At 41.3% G+C, this 20145-nt stretch overlaps 1 protein-coding gene and 1 non-coding gene across 2 annotated transcripts in view; both read left to right on the top strand.

Moving 5' to 3' along the window:
- LOC145528632 (uncharacterized) overlaps positions 1 to 20145 on the top strand; it is a 283959-nt gene that overhangs the window by 232792 nt on the left and 31022 nt on the right. The window lies entirely within an intron of this gene.
- On the top strand, positions 15473 to 15579 carry LOC145530775 (U6 spliceosomal RNA). Its single transcript, XR_014072067.1, has one exon. It is a non-coding gene; the product is annotated as a U6 spliceosomal RNA (small nuclear RNA).

Genomic DNA, 20145 nt, shown 5'->3' with positions numbered 1-20145 from the left:
ATTAAATTCCAGGATGTCTTGCATGTGACGATCATCTAACTTACCCTGTAACTGGAGTTGCTCATTGCCTGGGAAGAAATGGCCATCGCATTTCCCAGGGGCAGTGGGGTGGGCTTCCTGGAGGTTTCCTAGAAGGCATTGCATTGTCTCATCCAGTCGCAGACTCAAGCTGCTTTGGGAGAAGCTCTCTCTTAAGCTATGTTGAAATAGAAATGGAAGAATAAAGTATAAGAGGCCAAGCACGTTTTGTGATTCACTACTGCTCTCAGTCATTGGTTTGAGACTAGAAGGGTCTTCAGCCACACAGAACACAGAGTGATAACGAATAAGGAACAGGAAAGGGCCCATCGGCGATGCTGGGATGGAGCCTGAGGATTCTCTCTGATGAAAGGTGGGAAAGCAGTAAGGAAAAAATCAACGGAAACACATGGGTTTGAAATCAAAGACCTAGTTTTAAATACCAGACATATCCCTTTCCTGCTATATTTTTTGAGTGAGTAACTTACCTTTTTTGAGCTTCAGTTCTTGTTTTGTAAAACAGAAATGTCAATATCTATTTGAGGGGTGTCATTTGAAAATTTTAAATAATTCATATAAACCTCTAAAGCATTGGGTCGTATTGCTGTTGTCATACAGTCAAAGGCACAGTGACCCCAGGGCAGGTCGATCTCAGTTATGACACTGAAAGTGGCCATTACAGCTTTGGAGCACAGAAACAGTGAAGTCAGGTGGAAGCATTCAGTATTCTGGTGTCAAATAGGAGGGGAGGTCACTAGAAGATCAAGCTTGATGGAGGCAGTGACTCAGCCAGACAGAAAGGCCCAGAGGCGAGTTAAGCACACACTTCTTCCCTACTGCCTTGGTCTTCACAACGACGGACTGTGACAGGCTGAATAATGGTGTCCCCAAAGATGTCCACACCCAGATTATGCTACCTGGCAAAAGGGAGGGACTTGTGGGTGTGATTAAGTTAACGATCTTGAAATGGGGAGGGTATCAAGAAGTGGACATCAAGAGTGGAAAGCATCAAGAGTGGGTCTGATGTAATCACAAGGGTCCTTAGAAAACAGAGTCAGGAAGATCAGAGTCAGAGGAGATATGGCAGTGGATGTGTTAAGATGTGTCTGTGTTCTGTCTCCAGATTAAGTCCTGCCTTCAAAAGCAGACCAAATAATACTTCAAGAACACGTGTTGGCATCTTCAGTCTTCCAAAGAAGGGAAGCAGAGTGGGGAGTGATGCTGTCGCTGTAGGGAACCATAAGCCAAGCCATGTGGGCAGTCACTGGAAGCTAGAAAGGGCAAGGAATGAATCTCCCCCAGGTTTTCCAGAAGGAACACAGCCCTGCTGATACCTTGATATTAGCCCAGTGAGACTAATTTTCAGATTTCTGACCTCCAAAACTGTAAGATTCACGACAAGTTGTCAGAACAACAAGATGAATTAAGACATAGATTTTTCCCTGAGTATCCCTGGCCTGTGCCTACCCCTTAGTCCTCTCCCTGGAGTTTCAGAGAAGAACCACGTGGCCAATGCTTCCTTCCTCCCGTGGGGGCAGCTCTTGCAGGAAGCCTATACCTCTGGTCCCTCCAAGCCATTGCTTCCATAGGCACTGACCCACCCTGCCCCGGGTGGCCCTCCCACTCACGTGGCAAAAGGGACCAACCCCCTCAAAATCTGTACATGATACTGGGGTGGGGATTCAGTTCTTAAGAGGACAGAAATCCAGCTCTTACTGAGCCAACATGGAAAACCAAGCTTGCTATCCTTAAGAGTAGATGAGTGTTGATGGAGGCAGATATGCAAAAGTTTACCAGGAGAGGAGAAGCCGGAGAGCGATGGTAGATATTTTGTTAGGACTGGTAGAGGATTTAGGGCACATCTGAGATCGCAGGTAGATGTTTTCGGTGGATGTGGCTTCAGGGCATTAGAGAAGCAAGACCAGAGTTGGCCTTCTAGGCACACTGCTTATGAAAAGCCTAAAGAGGCAGCCCAACCTGCCAGGTTAAGATGTGCCTGTGTTCTGTCTCCAGATTAAGCTCTGCCTTCAAAAGCAGACCAAATAATACTGCAAGAACATGTGTTGGCATCTTCAGTCCTCCAAAGAATGGAAGGCAGATTTCTGTCAATTTCACCAGCTGGTGTTTCTGCGACTCTATCATTAAAATCCTGTTTGAGGCCACGAAGAAAACTATTTAAGGGTGCGCACAAATGTATAAAGAAGTTCAGTTGGGGTCTATTTATTGCTGATTTTGCTCAGTATGTGAACCTCTATTCCACTCACTTCCAGATGACTTGAAGATATTCATCATCCTCCCCATAGGCATGAACAAACAAAAAGTTTATATCTCTTCTTAATTTTTCAGTCAAAAGAGGAACATATTGACAAAGCCATTAAGAAACATTGATTGTTATGATCAATCATTTCACAAAATCGGGAAGTCACTTCCCGACTGTGATTGATCCCTGAAGAGGCTGGTTCAAAGGATCTCGGTCGTTATCACAGCCAGGAGTGGCCTATGGGAGACACAACCACTACAGCAAGGGCTTCCAGCCCAAACGAAGTGTCTTTATTCACGAAAGTAGCAATTAAATCTCAGCATATCATCCCTGCCTTCCTTCTCTTTCTTCTCTTGCCTTTATCTTTTACAACATCCCCCAAACCAGTGCATTCTAGACAATTATCCAAGGGAATTGAGGGAAGTTCCTCCTTGAAGAATCTGGAGCATGTGGTTATCTGGATGAAATGCAAGCGACAAGAGAAGCACAGGGACAGAGAAGGTGGAGAAAGCCCCACCCTGGAAACAGAAGAAATGAGAGGAATAGACTCTTTTTCTCTGCTCCTCTGTTTCTAAAAGCTACTTCATCTACAAATAACATACGTTTTAGAGATGTATTTGAATAGTTAGGCCCCATGGCATCTGAGCAGAGCATCACATATTTACAAACTGACTTAGCATACAGTAGAAGAAGTCACGTTATAGAAAGGGTCTGATTACAGATAAATTCCCAGTTGTCAGAGAAGAAGCTTCAGTTCAGTTGCTCAGTCGTGTCCGACTCTTTGCAACCCCATGGACTGCAGCAGGCCAGGCCTCCCTGTCCCTCAGCATCTCCCAAACTCATATGTCTGTTGAGTGGGTGATGCCATCCAACCATCTCATCCTCTGTCGTCCCATTCTCCTCCCGCCTTCAATCTTTCCCAGCATCAGGGTCTTTTCAAATGAGTCAGTTGTTTGCATCAGGTGGCCAAAGTATTGGAGTTTCAGCTTCAACATCAGTCGAAGAAGCTTGGTATGCAATAAATTAAACAGCTTGAAATTTTCATTGAAATAAGGCAGTTTCAAGGAACTTATATGGTCCAGGAGGCATTTTACTTCTTTAGAAAAGGGACGCAGGTTCGAACCCTGGTTAGGGAACTAAGGTCCCATACGCTGAGTGGTACAGCTAAATAAATGAAGAAGTAAATAAAGGTAAACAGAAAATCAGACCCTAGAAGGGCTTCTTTCCACCCAGGTTCTTGCGGGCACACGGATCGAATCTGAGAATGTTGATGGGATCAAATTTTATTGCAGAAAAGTATGAGAAACTGAAAATACATTTTATTATCTACAAAATGGACAGTTTTCTTGTTAAGGTCCTCACCTATCTTAGTACATTTATTCACTCAACACACATTCACTGAGCACCTACTACATGCCAGGCATTGAGTTAGGCTCAGAAATAGAAAATTCAAAAACACAGAGACTCTGCCATTAAGGAGCTCAGAATCCAAAGATAAGACAGAGATGCAAGAAACTGTAAAACATAGAGAAGAGTATTTGTGACATTCTTGCCTTCAGGCATGCTAGTTACTACTCAAATTGTTATCCTAATCTTCCAGCTGCTAGTTACTGGCCTGCAAGAAGACAAGTAAGGAAATTGAGAATAGACCTTTAGAAACTCTTACAGGAGTTTGAAATTACCATGACATCCAAACACAGGATCGCCTTTCAAGTAATCCATTTATATTGTATGTTACAAAATGTCAGACTATGACAGATAGGAAATTTTTTTAGAAAAATCAGTCCTTAACTGAAGATCTTTTGAGAGACACTGCTTAAAATTTTAGAAACTTTGTATTATAAAACTAAGTGAAACTATATACACAAATAGGAATGCTCCAGAATTCTTTTCCACATCTCCCATTAGCTAAAAAGGATTATTTTTCTTAAAACAGACACTACAAAGCCAAGAAATTGGCCCAAAGACTTTCTCCTAGCCTGGGAACGTGTGGCTCAGTAGTAAAAAATCAACCTGCTAAGCAGAAGACTTGGGTTTGATCCTTTGGGTCAGGAAAAATCCCCTGGAAAAGGAAATGGTAACCCACTCTAGTATTCTTGCCCAGAAAATCCCATGGACAGAGGAGCTTGGTGGGCTATAGTCCATGAAGTCCCAAAAGAGTCAGACACAACTGAGCAGCTAAACATCAACCACAACTAAGAGTGTACTGGCTATCTAGGATTCTTAGAGAAGTGTTATTTGTCCTGCATGGTATTTTTTAATTTGATTTTATATCCCACATTTAAAATTAAGGTAAAAATTCCAGAATAATTGAAATAATTGCCTTTGCTTAAGGAAATGTGGGAACACAGGCCTCCAGCCCACAGGGTTGTGGCTGGAAAAATGCAAAAGCCCCTTATCTTGGTACCCAGGTTCCTCCTTTGAGTTGTCTACCTGTCCTCCGTGAATACGTGGGTCTGAACCACTTTTCCTTGTCTTCACTTTATCGGTCTGGTTGGGGGTGTTAGTTCATCTCTGCCACTCTCCCATGTCTATTTTGTCTGTAATGTTTTGTAAAGCAAATAGGAAACTAAATTTCCTCTGGTAAATAAAATGTGAATGGGTTTTAAGTTTCCAAAGCAGCATACTAGCCTTGGTTCAAGAAATTCTGAGACGATCAGAAAAGGAGAGGTTTTTGTAAATGCCACACATTATAGACAAGACCTAAAACCATGGCTAGTAAAACCCCTCACTCTTGGAGTAGAATGAAGAAGGAATTTTGTAAATCAAAATGAACTCCTAGAAGAACTTGAGAAACCGTATCTTCTTCCCATAGCATTCTTTTGTTGTTATTGTTAAATTTTTATTTTATATTAGGGTATTGTTGAGTCCCATGGCACTTCTTGGTTTTATGAGGTTTTATTCACTGAATTCTTACGCAGTACTTTCTACATAGCAAGCACATCCTATCTACCATGGATTCAGTTTTGAACAAAACAAAATCTCTATCTGTATGGAGCTTATACTCCAATGAAGAGAGAGAGATAATAAACATGTAAAAATGCATAAATAATAATGTAACTTCAGATAATAATTATAACAAAGAAAACAAAATAGAACAACGAGATAGAAAGTGCTGGGGTATTTGTGTCGGGGAGAAGTGGAACCATAGGTGGTTGGGAAAGCACTGCAGAAGGAGATGACGTTTGAGCTGAGACTGAAATGACGAAGAAGAGACAAGCGCACAAAGGTTTTACGGGTCACCAAATCCGTAGACAAGAAGGCTGTGGGAGGACCGGGAAGAACGCACTAAAATCCTCAGCCAGGCCGCTCAAGTGAAGAAAAGCAGAGGTGATGCACGCAAATACCTACAGACAGGCAGACAGCTCCACCAAGGGAACTGAGACAAGCACTCCAGGCAGAGTGCTTGTGACTCCCCAGGTTATACAGGGCTTCCCCGGTGGTTCAGACAGTAAAGAATCTTCCTGCAATGCAGGAGGCCTGGGTTTGATTCCTGGGTTGAGAAGATCCTCTGGAGAAGGGAATGGCTACTCACTCCAGTGTTCCTGTGGGAAGAATCCCACGGATGGAGGAGCCTGGCGGGCTACAGGCCAGGGGGTCGAAGAGAGTCAGACATGATTGAGTGACTAGCACTTTCACTTTCAAGTTGCACAGGCTCTGCTGGTTGTTATTTAGTGCTTCCTAGCCCAGAAGGAAAGGCAGAGTGATTCTCTTTGAATCCGGCCCTGCCTTAGTATTGTATTACACAGGCCCTGTGTCTCTGGGTCTTAGATGTGGTGCTTTCTTAGCCAGTACACAGGTCCTGAGATGGAAGCAAGCTTCAAATGTGGTGGGACTTCTAACAAATCTCACATGTCTATGAACCTCCTCTATCTCCACTCTTTTCTAAATATCCCCAGGACCCTCAGCAAATCACTGCTGATGCAGTAAAACATCATTCACTGACTTAAGCTTGTTCCTCACAATTTCTGCCAGACGTCCACCTTCATGTCCTCTCTGCCCCATCCCCTAGTCCTTCCTAACATCCCTGTCAGCACCACCATCACCACAACCAAACTCTCAGAGAGTCCTTTGAATTTACTGCCAAGTGGTAAGCCTTCCCAGGTGACTCAGTGGTCAAGAACCAGCCTGCTAATGCAGAAGACGCGGGTTCAATCCCTGGGTCAGGAAGAACCCCGGAGGAGGAAATGGCATCCCACTCCAGTCTTCTTGCCAGGAAAATCCCACGGCCAGACCAGTGTGGCGGGCTACAGGCCATAAGGTCACCAAGAGTCAGAACACAAAGGAATGACTGAGCACACTCACACAATATGCCAGGTAATGACAGCTAGTCAGTTATGCAATTATGTCCAGCTGTAAAATAGAAGGAGTGTTAGTTGAAGGTTTTTCCTAGTCTGTTGTGCATACTTTAAAAACACATGTCTTTAAGACCCTTGATGAATTTCACTGACAAAGAATTTTTTAAAAAATTAAAAGTTAAGCAATTAGACTTCAAAAGGTTCAAAACTGATTGAGAACCTGAAGAACTTAAAAAATTGAGTATCATCATAAATTCCAAGACAACTATATTGTGCACAGTACAAGGACTAAAGAATGAAGCTATTGATTATTTTAAAAATTAATCATCATTTACCATGATTATGTCTACTGCTTGCTAACAAGGAATCAAAACAGTAACATTAATTCCTCAAAGTAATTGACATGAAACTAACAAAATGTTTCAAAAGTCAAAATAAAAAGAAAGGGAATCACTCCAAGAATATGAAATTATGTAATTCTTATTTGAAGGTTAAAAATAAAGAATGAGAAGATTTAATAACCTCCTTCAGTGAAAGGAATTATTTATGTTGGTACAACGAGTATAATTAAATAGAAGAGGATGAATAAGAACATGAAAAACTAAAGACTAGTGTGAAAATTCCCAGATGGTGGGAAATATACATATTATCTCATTGTTATTATTCAATATTTATCAAACATCCTGTTTTCCAAATGCTGCCAATTATAAAATTCCAAGTGTGTGTATCTTAGTGAAGAATCTAGAATAGTTTGTAGACTCAAAAAAGTCATTGAACTGTTGAAGTGTGTCTTTGAATGATCTTCCCTCCCTCCCTTTCAGTACAATGCAGCTACCAGTTATTGGAAACCTACTGGGAATGAGGCACTGAATCACAGGCCAAGAGGTAACTCAAACTCTGGCCTCCTGTCCAGGCTGTCAACCCATAAATTATCCACTTTCCACACAAGCCCATCAAAATTCTTAGGCTCACATCTAGGGGAAAAAAAAAATAGAGGATTTGGATTTAAGTAATTCACACTCTATTGAGGATGACTAATAGGTTTAATCCATTGAAACTAGATGCTGTTGTTGCCCATATCCCTGAGTCCTCACATAGCATTTCTGAACCTGAGGCTGTGTCCAGAACTGTGGAAGGCTGTATTGTGCATGAATCAGGCCAGAAGTGCTAGAGAATTAACACCAGCTTGGAGCAGCCTTCAGTCCATGCATCTAGGGAATCGGTGGTATAAATACCCCAGCTCTACCGTCCTCAAGCTAGAGAACCTAAGTCACATCACGATGCACCCCTTACTGACTGATTTACCTCCTCTGTCTCACTCCTCCACTTTCTTTATAGTGTATACTTTATATCTCTCAAGTACACTACTTGCACTCAAATTTCTGTTAGGATCTGCTTTTAAGGGACACAAACCAATACACCAGCCATTAAGATATTTGCATATAAGAAGATGAACTTGTTCATCCAAATGAACTTTCTCAATACCAGTAGGGAAGGAGAAATTGAGGTTGAGAAGGCTGCCCTTTGCTCAGTGCTTACATTAGCCCCCACACTTCCTCTGATCTGTCTGTCTTCCTCTGATCTTCTTTATGCCCCGCTCAGTCTCTGGGGCATCCCAACTCCCTGGCTCATCTCTAAGCATCGTTTGCTGTTTCCCAGCCCCAGTGATCTCTTCCATGCCTAGAATTATGTTTCATTTATTATTTCTTCCACTTGCCTAGCAGTTTTCTCCGTAAGAAGACCTCAAGTGCCTTTCTCTGTGACTTTCTCACACAGGTGACATCCCTCGTGTTAGGATCTGTCTAGTTGGATCTTTCAGCAAGGCCAATATTTCTTTGAGGGGCAAGGTGAGAAGTCCTAGACAACAGCCAAAAAATGACCTCATTCTTTTGAGCATTTGATCTGGACTCTGGCCTGGCTTCAGCTGCTCCTGAGGTTCTGTATTACTTGTGACTCATCAATGCAGGTGATTTATTTGCAATGTGTTGAATTTATCCTTTCACCTGATTCCTATAAAAACAGCACTCATTTCTAAATCTTAATTTCTCAACAGACTAACCTGTCAACATTCAAATTTAAATTCTTCTTTCCCACCTTTCAGAAAAACCTTGCCAAACCACCAGTTATTGACACTTCTTCAACTGGTTCCCAGCACTGCTTAGTTTCACAGGCTATGTTGTTTTTGTTCAGTTGCTCAGTCATTTCTGACTCTGTGACCCCATGAACTGCACCACACCAGGCTCCTCTGTCCTCTGCTATCTCCTGGAGTTTGCCTAAACTTATGTCCATTAAATCAGTGATGCTATCCAACCATCTCATCCTCTGCCATCCTCTTCTCCTTTTGCCTTCAATCTTTCTCAGCATCAGGGTCTTTTGCAATGAGTCAGCTCTTCTCATTAGGTGGCCAAAGCATTGGAGCTACAACATCAGTCCTTCCAATGAGTATTCAGGGCTGGTTTCCTTTAGGATTGACTGGTTGTAATTGGCTGTAATTTCCCTGATGCTGGGGTTAACTTCATTCTACTGCTGAGCAGTTGGGCCATCATTACTGACAACACCTTCATCAAAGATTATTTCCAGAGACTGGAAAGTTAATTTTGGGTTTATTCCCATGTGTGTCTTTTAGGAAGTGTCTGTTAGCTTCTTTGTGATATCCTCAATTCTAGTTTGGTTTAAAGACATTTGCAACATCTACTCTAATTATAATGAACCTTCCTATGGCAAAGATGAAATCTAGCTCATGTCTTTGAGTGATACGAATCTGCATGCACCCTCCAAGCAGATAGTTGGCTTTTGAGTTAGCTTTCCCTACATTTTTGCTTTCTTTTGATAAAGTTTATTGCAAAGATGGACTTCTTTGTGATCTTTCTGGTCACCTTCCCAAATCTCTAACAATTTCTGACCATGTTCCAAGCAGATTTCTCTCAAAGATATTCCAAATATCAAGTAGTTAACAATCAAAATCAGCTAGGTTTCATATATACAATACTAGGTATAAAATTAAACTCCAGGAGATAGTGAAGGACATGGAAGTCTGGTATGCTGCTGTCCATGGGGTCCCAAAGATTCAGACACAACTTAGTGACTGAACAACAGCCATGTACAAAACAGTTAACCATGAGAACTGACTGTATAGCACAGGGAACCCAACCTGATGATCTTTGGTGACCTAAGTGGGAAGGAAATGCAAGGAAGAGGGAATATATGTATACGTGTGATTGATTCACTTTGCTGTATGGCAGAAGCTGCACAACATTGTAAAGCAACTATACTCCAATAAAATAAAAAGGGGGGCGGATAAAGCATGGGAACTGTGAATAGATTATATGGGAAAACTGTCATTTTACGTAAGAGACTTGAGCAACCATGGACTTTGGTATCTTCAGGGGAAGATCCTGCAGATACCAAATGTGTGTGCTAAGTCACTCTAGTCCTGTCCAACTCTCTGGTATCCCATGGACTGTAGCCCACCAGGCTCCTCTGTCTATGGGATTCTCCAGGCAAGAATACTGGAGTGGGTGGCCATTTTCTCCTCCGGGGGATCTTCCTGACCCAGGGATTGAACCCGAGTCTCTTACGTCTGTTGCATAGTCAGGCAGGGTTCATTACCACTAGTGCCACCTGGGAAGCCCAAGGGGCAACTGTACTTCCTTAAGAGGAATACATTTCAAATCAAAGTAATAAATACCTTGTAGAATGTTTTGATAATCTAATTACTTAAAAGGAGTGAATTATATCTTTTTCTTGGTGGGGCAGGGCGGAGGGGGGGGCTTCCCTGGTGGCTTAGCTGGTAAAGAATCCACCTGCAATGTCAGAAACCTGGGTTCAATCTCTGGGTTGGGAAGATCCCCTGGAGAAGGGAACATCTACCCACTCCGGTATTCTGGCCTGGAGAATTCCATGGACTGTATAGTCCATAGGGTCGCAAAGAATTGGACACGACTGGGCAACTTTCACTTTCACGTATCTTTTTAAAAAAAATTAGCCAGGCTTCAAACTGGTAGCACTAACCCTCCAAGGCTGCATCTTCATCATGTCATCCTCTCAGGAGATATCAGCATGCAGACCACACGGTGCCTACTTTTTCTCAACACACGTAAAATGGCATGCAATTTCCCAGCAGCAAAATCTTCAAGTTTTGCTTTCTAGCCACATGGATCTAAAACACAGCTGTGTTTTCCATGAATCCTTTACTGCAAAGCACACACATGCTGCAGAAACTGGTATCCTATTTTCATGCTGCTGTTGCTCCAGAAATTTTTCAGTCTGTTTCTGAAACTGTTCTGATAAAACATTATGAAACAAAATATAGTTGTCTCTTTCTTTCCAAAAAGCAGCTCAGGCTGATTCTCACTGCACTATAGGACTCTGTGATATACCTCTTCTCTTCAGAGTTTTTCCCAATTCTGTTTCCAGGTTCTGCATATAATGCATAAATTTCTAGCTGCTGGTTGATGGCTTTTCTATTTCAGTTTTCTTGTCCTGCCCCACAGTGTCTCTGGCTTGGTTTGCTTTTTCCCTTTGAATTTCAATTCTCTTGTAATTTCTCTGCAGGGAGCTCTCTAGCTCCTGCGCTGACAAAAGATGCCAAAGAGTGCTCAGGAAGAAATAATAAGGACTTAGCAAGCATTACAATTTGGATCTATAAGTGAACCACCTTTCATAACCCTTGGGAAAAGATTGGATAAAACAGTGTAAATTAATGTAATGTAAATTACAGATGTGGAGTTCCCATGAGGGCTGGTGTACCTGAGTAGTCTAGAGCCGTCCAGTTGTTGTAGGTGCCGGCTCTATCATTCACCAGGTATTAAATAGCTGCTATTTGTGAACTTGCACGAGTTTCCTAACCTCTCTGACTGCATTTCCTCATCTGTAAAATGAGCAACAATAGCACCTATCTTATGCGTGCATGTGTGTGTGCGCGCACGTGCACAAGTAAGTCCCTTCAGTCGTGTCTGACTCTTGCGACGCTATGGATTATAGCCTGCCAGGCTCCTCTGTCCATGGGATTCTCCAGGCAAGAATACTGGAGTGGGTTGCCGTGCCCTCCTCCAGGGGATCTTCCTGACCCGGAATCGAACCCACGTCTCTTATGTCTCCTGCATTGGCAGGCAGGTTCTTTACCAGCTAGCACCACCTATCATAGAGGCTGGAGTTAAAGATTAAATGAAAATAGATGTCGGTAATTAGTTGCATACCTTCTTCACAAATGTGAGCTATTTTTACTGTTCAGTCTAATGCAAAATGTATGACGAAGGAGAGTGGTTAGGGCCACTTCCCTGGTGGTCAGGTGGCTAAGACTCTGTGCTCCCAACGCAGGGGGGCTGGGTTCAGTCTCTGATCAGGGAACTAGCTCCCACATGCTGCAACTAAAGAGCCCACATGCAACTAATACCTGCTAAATACATAAATAAACTTTTTAAAAGAATATTTGTTTTCAGGAATTGTCTATGTGTCATTTTGATCACTGGGCTCAGAGGGAAGTCTTTATCTTTTCCACCTCCTCTCCAACTCTAGGGTAAAGCCTCCCAGCCCAAGTAACCTTTCTGCACACACCAGCAAGTTGCATGCTTGGTTACCTAACTTCTGAATTGCACGTCACTGTTGGCCTGCTCTCTGGGTCCCTGTCACTGGATTGAACTGACCAACCATGTTGAGGCACAAAAGAGCTTATTAAATGATCTCTCTCATCCTAAGAGGTGTTCTGAACCAACTGATAAATAAAGTTGGGACTTCCCTGGTGGTCCAGTGCATAAGACTTCACCTTCCAATGCAGGGGGTGAAGGTTTGATCCCTGATTGCAGAGCTAAGATCCCACATGCCTTGATGCCAAAAAACTAAAACACAAAAAACAGAAGCAATATTTTCACAGATTCAATAGTCTTTAAAAAATGGTCCACGTCAAAAAAAAAAAAAAAGAAAGAAAGAAAATCTTTAAAAGAATCTTTAAAAAAAAGAAATAAAACAATATAGTAAGGCAAGTAGAAAAAATAGATAACCTTTTGGCTCCCCAGTGGCGCTAGTGGTAAAGGACCTGCCTGCCAATGCAGGAGACATAAGAGACGTGTGTTAGATTCTTGGGTCAGGAAGATCCCCTGGAGAAGGGAATGGCAATCCACTCCAGTATTTTTGCCTGGAGAATCCCAAGGACAGAGGAGCCTTGGGAATCCAAGCCTCCCAGGTGGCTCAGAGCCCACCTACATCCACCTTCCCTGTTTCATTCCGACCCAAGGATAGGGTCACAAAGAGTGGGACAGGACTGAAGCAACTTAGCACACCCATAACACCTTTATTCTAATAAAGATGATCTCGGAGGAGATAGGAAGGAGGTGGGTTTCCTTCTACCAAGTGCCCAAAACATACAGCCTTCCCGTCCCAGGTTGTAACCATAGAGCTTAACCTTGACTGTGAAACTGATCACATTGACAAGGACAGATGTCCTGGCTGAGGAGATCTGCTTCCAAGGAAAAGAGGGAAAGGAAGGCACTGAAATGGACAGGCCTGTTTCCTCCATCTCAAATCCCCACTGACACTGTCACATCACCCTCTAGACAACTTGCATGATGGGGTAGAAGCAGGCTGATGGCTCTGCTAGTGATGCTGTTATCTACAGGAAAGAGTATGTCAGGAGGGAGAGCTCAGAAGAAGCGAGCCTCCCCCAACAGGCTGGACGCTATTATAGCACAAGACCAGCCAATAGCAGCGTTACAGGAGAGGTCAAAACGCAAGCTCAGAATCCTATCATCAGAGCCTGGCTTTCCTGTTTCCTGTCTTGAATTTCTCTACATAAGAAGAAAAAAAAAAAGAGAGAGAAAGAAAGAGAATAAGAATTACCCCACAAGCCCACATTTGAGTTTTAAAAATAACTCAACTTTTCTCCAATTTGATACATCTGTTATATTCCCTGACATTCCAGGAAGCCCCGCAAAACTGAAAAATACAGCCAATGCTACCTTTCTGGTGCCACGTGCATGCTCAGTCGTGTCTGACTCTTTGCCACCTCATGGACTGTAGCCCCCCAGGCTTCTCTGTCCATGGGGATTCTCCAGGCAAGAATACTGGCGAGGGCTGCCATTCCCTCCTCCAGGGGATCTTCCTGATCCAGAGATTGAACCCACACCTCTTGCGTCTCCTGTACTGGCAGGCAGATCCTTTACCACTGAACCACCAGGGAAAGCCTTCTGGTGCCAAAGATGTGCACAAAGTGATGGACCTGGGGATGGACCCCACCTACATCCACCTTCCCTGTTTCATTCCAGTCTCACCAAAATACAAGATGACCTTGAGACTGACCACCGACTGTGTGACACAGTATTTTTTTGACCTGCTACTAAACACAGTGACCTAAGACTTTGTCAAGGAAAAAAATGCCGTGGTGGGGGGAGGCTAATGTTTTAATTACGACTTTTCATGGCTTTGTTTCTTAAGAAAAGTTCAGAGAATTTAATGGTCAAATCTCCTGTTTTCTCTTTGTTTTGTTCCATTAAAAAAGAAAAAAAAAAAAGCCAGCTTCCCTGCTTTGCCCAGGGTGGTGCCGGAGGGTTTCAGAGGTTGTATTGTCGCATACCACACCCAAGCAAGGGTGTCAACCTTGTAACCAAGCTGTGCTCCTTTGTCGGTCCCACTCCCTCAACCAGTCTATTTTCTCCATCTTGTGGGTGTTGTGCTAGATTTCAGAAATAAGCCCAAGTACAAAAAAGAACTAATTTATTCCCTTGAACTTACACAGAGGTATCATCTTCTGAAGCAAACACAGGTTTTGATGAAGAAAGTTTCACTTGTTGGAGGCAGGGCTGACCCAAGGTTTAAAACCCCAAGTAAGACAAAGAGCTACAAACAATAGACCCACATGCCTCTCAAGGGTATCACTGGGAGAAGAAACATTTTGAAAAATATCCTAATCTCTGAGGTGCAAATATTGGAATAAAGACAAACTTTTAATGTCATTTTTTAAAACATTTTTTTGGGGGGCAGGGTGGTTAGAATAATCGCTTTACAATATTGTGTTGGCCTCGGCCGTACATCAGCATGGATAAGCACAGGTATACAGGTGTCCTCTCCCTCCTGAACCCCACTCCCATCTCCCACCCCATCCCCCCTTCTAGGTTGTCATAGAGCCCTGGCTTGAGCAACCTAGGTCACACAGCAAATTCCCACTTGCGATCTATTTTACAAATGGTGGTATATATGTTTCTGTGCTAGACTCTCAATCTGTCCCACATTCTCCTTTCCCATGGTATTCATAAGTCCGTTCTCTATGTCTGATGACTCAATAAAATGTTAAGAAATTCCATAAGTACATAAATAAGACCATCTTTCTACTCCCTAACTTTTCTCTGACACTCCCAAATTAAAGCATTTCTCAAAAGAATTGCCAGTAGAATAACAAACGCTACTACTATGCCCAGGTACTCAGCAGTTTTTCTTTCAGTAGGCCGTCTCTCTGGGGTGTTGACTTTCTTTTTCACTAAGAGATAATAGTTCCCTTTTAGGCAACTAAAGTGAACGTCCATGACTGTGTCCAGAAAGTGGGAGGATTCTAAACAGGATGACTGTACAAAATCCCCATCTTAAACACATTGATGATGCAAATAGGACCACAAATTATGTAAAAGAGTTTCCTTTAATTTATACAAAAACATTTAACAAAATGCAGAGTATAAACCATCAGTTTCTCTGGGGCATACTTATCAATACCTCCTCCTAAATCTTACCATTTGCCAAAAATCAAAATAGAGTTCAGAGTCTGTCCCACTTTATAGCAGGACAAACTATATTTTAAATGTCTACAATTGTTTTTTTTTAATTTTGGATGTGGGCAGAAACAAGAATAAAATATGTTTTAGAATGAAAGAGAGAGGAATGTGTTAAGTCAGCCTCTCAAAGCACAAGCCTGGTGCTCGCTTTGGCAGCACATATACTAAAATTGGAACGATACAGAGAAGATTAGCATGGCCCCTGCGCAAGGATGACACGCAAATTCGTGAAGCGTTCCATATTTTTGAAATCAAAAAAGAAATAAAATTATGCATAGAAACGAATGAAAATGAAAACACAACAACCCAAAACCTATGGGACACTGTAAAAGCAATACTAAGGGGAAGGTTCATAGCAATACAGGCGTACCTCAAGAAACAAGAAAAAAATCAAATAAATCAACTAACTCTACATCTAAAGCAACTAGAGAAGGAAGAAATGAAAAACCCCAGGGTCAGTAGAAGGAAAGAAATCTTAAAAATTAGGGCAGAAATAAATGCAAAAGAAACAAAAGAGACCATAGCAAAAATCAACAAAACTAAAAGCTGGTTTTTCGAGAAGATAAACAAAATTGATAAGCCATTAGCCAGACTCATCAAGAAACAAAGGGAGAAGAATCAGATCAACAAAATTAGAAATGAAAATGGAGAGATCACAACAGACTCCACAGAAATACAAAGGATCATAAGAGACTACTACCAACAGCTATATGCCAATAAAATGGACAACTTGGAAGAAATGGACAAATTCTTAGAAAAGTATAACTTTCCAAAACTGAACCAGGAAGAAATAGAAGATCTTAACAGACCCATCACAAGCACGGAAATCGAAACTGTAATCAGAAATCTTCCAGCAAACAAAAGCCCAGGACCAGACGGCTTCACAGCGGAATTCTACCAAAAATTTAGAGAAGAGCTAACACCTATCCTACTCAAACTCTTCCAGAAAATTGCAGAAGATGGTAAACTTCCAAACTCATTCTATGAGGCCACCATCACCCTAATTCCAAAACCAGACAAAGATGTCACAAAAAAGGAAAACTACAGGCCAATATCACTGATGAACATAGATGCAAAAATCCTTAATAAAATTCTAGCAAACAGAATCCAACATCATATTAAAAAGATCATACATCATGACCAAGTGGGCTTTATCCCAGGAATGCAAGGTTTTTTTAACATCCGCAAATCAATCAATGTAATACACCACATTAACAAATTGAAAGAAAAAAACCATATGGTTATCTCAATAGATGCAGAAAAAGCCTTTGACAAAATTCAGCATCCATTTATGATTAAAACCCTCCAGAAAGCAGGAATAGAAGGAACATATCTCAACATAATAAAAGCTATATATGACAAACCCACAGCAAACATTATCTTCAATGGTGAAAAATTGAAAGCATTTCCCCTAAAGTCAGGAACAAGGCAAGGATGCCCACTTTCACCACTACTATTCAACATAGTTTTGGAAGTTTTGGCCACAGCAATCAGAGCTGAAAAAGAAATAAAAGGAATACAGATAGGAAAAGAAGAAGTAAAACTCTCACTGTTTGCAGATGACATGATCCTCTACATAGAAAACCCTAAAGACTCTACTAGAAAATTACTAGAGTTAATCAATGAATATAGTAAAGTTGCAGGATATAAAATTAACACACAGAAATCCCTTGCATTCCTATACTCCAATAATGAGAAAACAGAAAGAGAAATTAAGGAAACAATACCATTCACCATTGCAACAAAAAGAATAAAATATTTAGGAATATATCTACCTAAAGAAACAAAAGACTTATATATAGAAAACTATAAAACACTGATGAAAGAAATCAAAGAGGACACAAACAGATGGAGAAATATACCGTGTTCATGGATTGGAAGAATTAATATAGTGAAAATGAGTATACTACCGAAAGCAATCTATAGATTCAATGCAATCCCTATCAAGCTACCAATGGTATTTTTCACAGAACTGGAACAAATCATCTCACAATTTGTATGGAAATATAAGAAACCTCGAATAGCCAAAGCAATCTTGAGGAAGAAGAATGGAACTGGAGGAATCAACCTGCCTGACTTCAGGCTCTACTACAAAGCCACAGTCATCAAGACAGTATGGTACTGGCACAAAGATAGAAATATAGATCAATGGAACAAAATAGAAAGCCCAGAGATAAACCCACGCACATATGGACACCTTATCTTCGACAAAGGAGGCAAGAATATACAATGGAGAAAAGACAATCTCTTTAACAAGTGGTGCTGGGAAAACTGGTCAACCACTTGTAAAAGAATGAAACTAGAACACTTCCTAACACCGTACACAAAAATAAACTCAAAATGGATTAAAGATCTAAACGTAAGACCAGAAACAATAAAACTCCTAGAGGAAAACATAGGCAAAACACTCTCCGACATAAATCACAGCAGGATCCTCCATGACCCACCTCCCAGAATATTGGAAATAAAAGCAAAAATAAACAAATAGGACCTAATTAAAATTAAAAGCTTTTGCACAACAAAGGAAACTATAAACAAGGTGAAAAGACAGCCTTCAGAATGGGAGAAAATAATAGCAAATGAAGCAACAGACAAACAATTAATATCAAAAATATACAAGCAACTTCTGCAGCTGAATTCCCGAAAAATAAACGACCCAATCAAAAAATGGGCCAAAGAACTAAACAGACATTTCTCCAAAGAAGACATACAGATGGCTAACAAACACATGAAAAGATGCTCAACATCACTCATTATTAGAGAAATGCAAATCAAAACCACAATGAGGTATCATTTCACACCAGTCAGAATGGCTGCTATCCAAAAGTCTACAAGCAATAAATGCTGGAGAGGGTGTGGAGAAAAGGGAACCCTCTTACACTGTTGGTGGGAATGCAAACTAGTACAGCCACTATGGAGAACAGTGTGGAGATTCCTTAAAAAACTGGGAATGGAACTGCCATATGACCCAGCAATCCCACTGCTGGGCATATACACCGAGGAAACCAGAATTGAAAGAGACGCGTGTACCCCAATGTTCATCGCAGCACTGTTTACAATAGCCAGGACATGGAAGCAACCTAGATGTCCATCAGCAGACGAATGGATAAGGAAGCTGTGGTACATATACACAATGGAATATTACTCAGCCATTAAAAAAAAAAAACATTTGAATCGGTTCTACTGAGATGGATGAAACTGGAGCCCATTATACAGAGTGAAGTAAGCCAGAAAGAAAAACAACAATACAGTATACTAATGCATATATATGGAATTTGAAAGATGGTAACGATAACCCTATATGCGAGACAGAATAAGAGACACAGATGCATGGAACAATTTTATGGACTCTGAGGGAGAAGGTGAGGGTGGGACGTTCTGGGAGAATAGCATTGAAACATGTATATTATCATATGTGAAACAGAACACCATTCCATGTTTGATGCATGTGACAAGGGCTCAGGGCCGGGGCAATGGGATGATCCAGAAGGATGGGATGGGGAGGGAGGTGGGTGGGGGGTCCAGGAAGGGGAACACATGTAAACCCATGGCTGATTCATGTCAATGTATGGCAAAAACTATTACAATATTGTAAAGTAATTAGCCCCCAACTAAAATAAATAAATTTATAAAAAATAAAATAAAATTAAATTAAAAAAAAGCACAAGCCTGGTGTATTGCAGTCCATGGGGTTGCAAAGAGTCGGACACAACTGAGCAAGAACAACAAACATGCTAACTTCATCAAGCTTCAGAGAAACAGCCCAGAGTCTTTAGCTGCACCTATTAATGTTTCCAGATAAAATGCAGGAGGCCTATTTAAGCTTCCCAGGTGGCTCAGACCTTAAAGAACCTGCCTACAATGCAAGAGACTTGGGTTTGATCCCTGGATTGGTAAGATCCCCTGGAGAAGGCAATGACAACCCACTCCATAGACTTGCCTGGAGAATCCTATGAACAGAGGAGCCTGCCAGGTCAGGATCCTCTGTCCATGGGGCTGCAAAGAGTTAGACACCACTGAGATACTAATACTTTTAGCTAAGTTTGATTTTTCACTTAGTAATAAAAAATTCTTTTAGTATGAGGATGTTCCAAATATTTTATGGGACTTGGTTTCATGAAAAAATTATTGTTTGCCTGAAATTCAAATTCAATGAGACCTCCTATGTTTTTTATTTGTAATGACCTAGAAGGGTGGGATGAGGGGACAATGAGAGGGAGGTTTAAGAGGAAGAAGATATATGTATACTTATAGCTGATTCATGTTGCTTTACAGTAGAAACTAACACAGCATTGTAAAGCAATTATACTCCAATGAAAAATTAAATAATAAAAAATCATTAAATAAAAGGATAGTTACTTCTACACCTTGACCTTTCACTCAACTGGGCTATTAAACTCTGGTAACTGGATAGAAGGAATTAAGCTGCTTCATGAGGAAAATCAAGGCAGAAATGGAGTCACTCACACTGACCACGTCTCAGCTTTGTTTTATTTCTCATCTCTACTTCAGAGGAAGTTTTTGAGAAAGGACATCAATCCACCCTACCTCTAGCAATCCAGTTTTCTATGTTAATAGCTATTATCTATAAGATCTCTTCTATATGTAAGTCAATATTCCAAACTGCTCTACATACGTCTCTATGAAATTGGCACCATTTTACCACAGTCTTAACAATCAGGAAGCTCAGACAAAAAGAAATGAAGGCATTTCACCCAAAGCAAGCAATAATGGAGGCTGACATTGAACCCAGGCATTTTGACTCAGAGCTGACGCTTTGAACAAGTAAACATTCTTCCTTAGTCACCTTGTG

The sequence above is a fragment of the Giraffa tippelskirchi genome, chromosome 12 (genome assembly GCF_054371585.1).
Source record: "Giraffa tippelskirchi isolate mGirTip1 chromosome 12, T2T-mGirTip1v1.2.pri, whole genome shotgun sequence".
NCBI classification, from domain to species: domain Eukaryota; kingdom Metazoa; phylum Chordata; class Mammalia; order Artiodactyla; family Giraffidae; genus Giraffa; species Giraffa tippelskirchi.
Note: the sequence above shows the minus strand (reverse complement) of the source record. Positions and strands in the feature narration are given on the sequence as shown.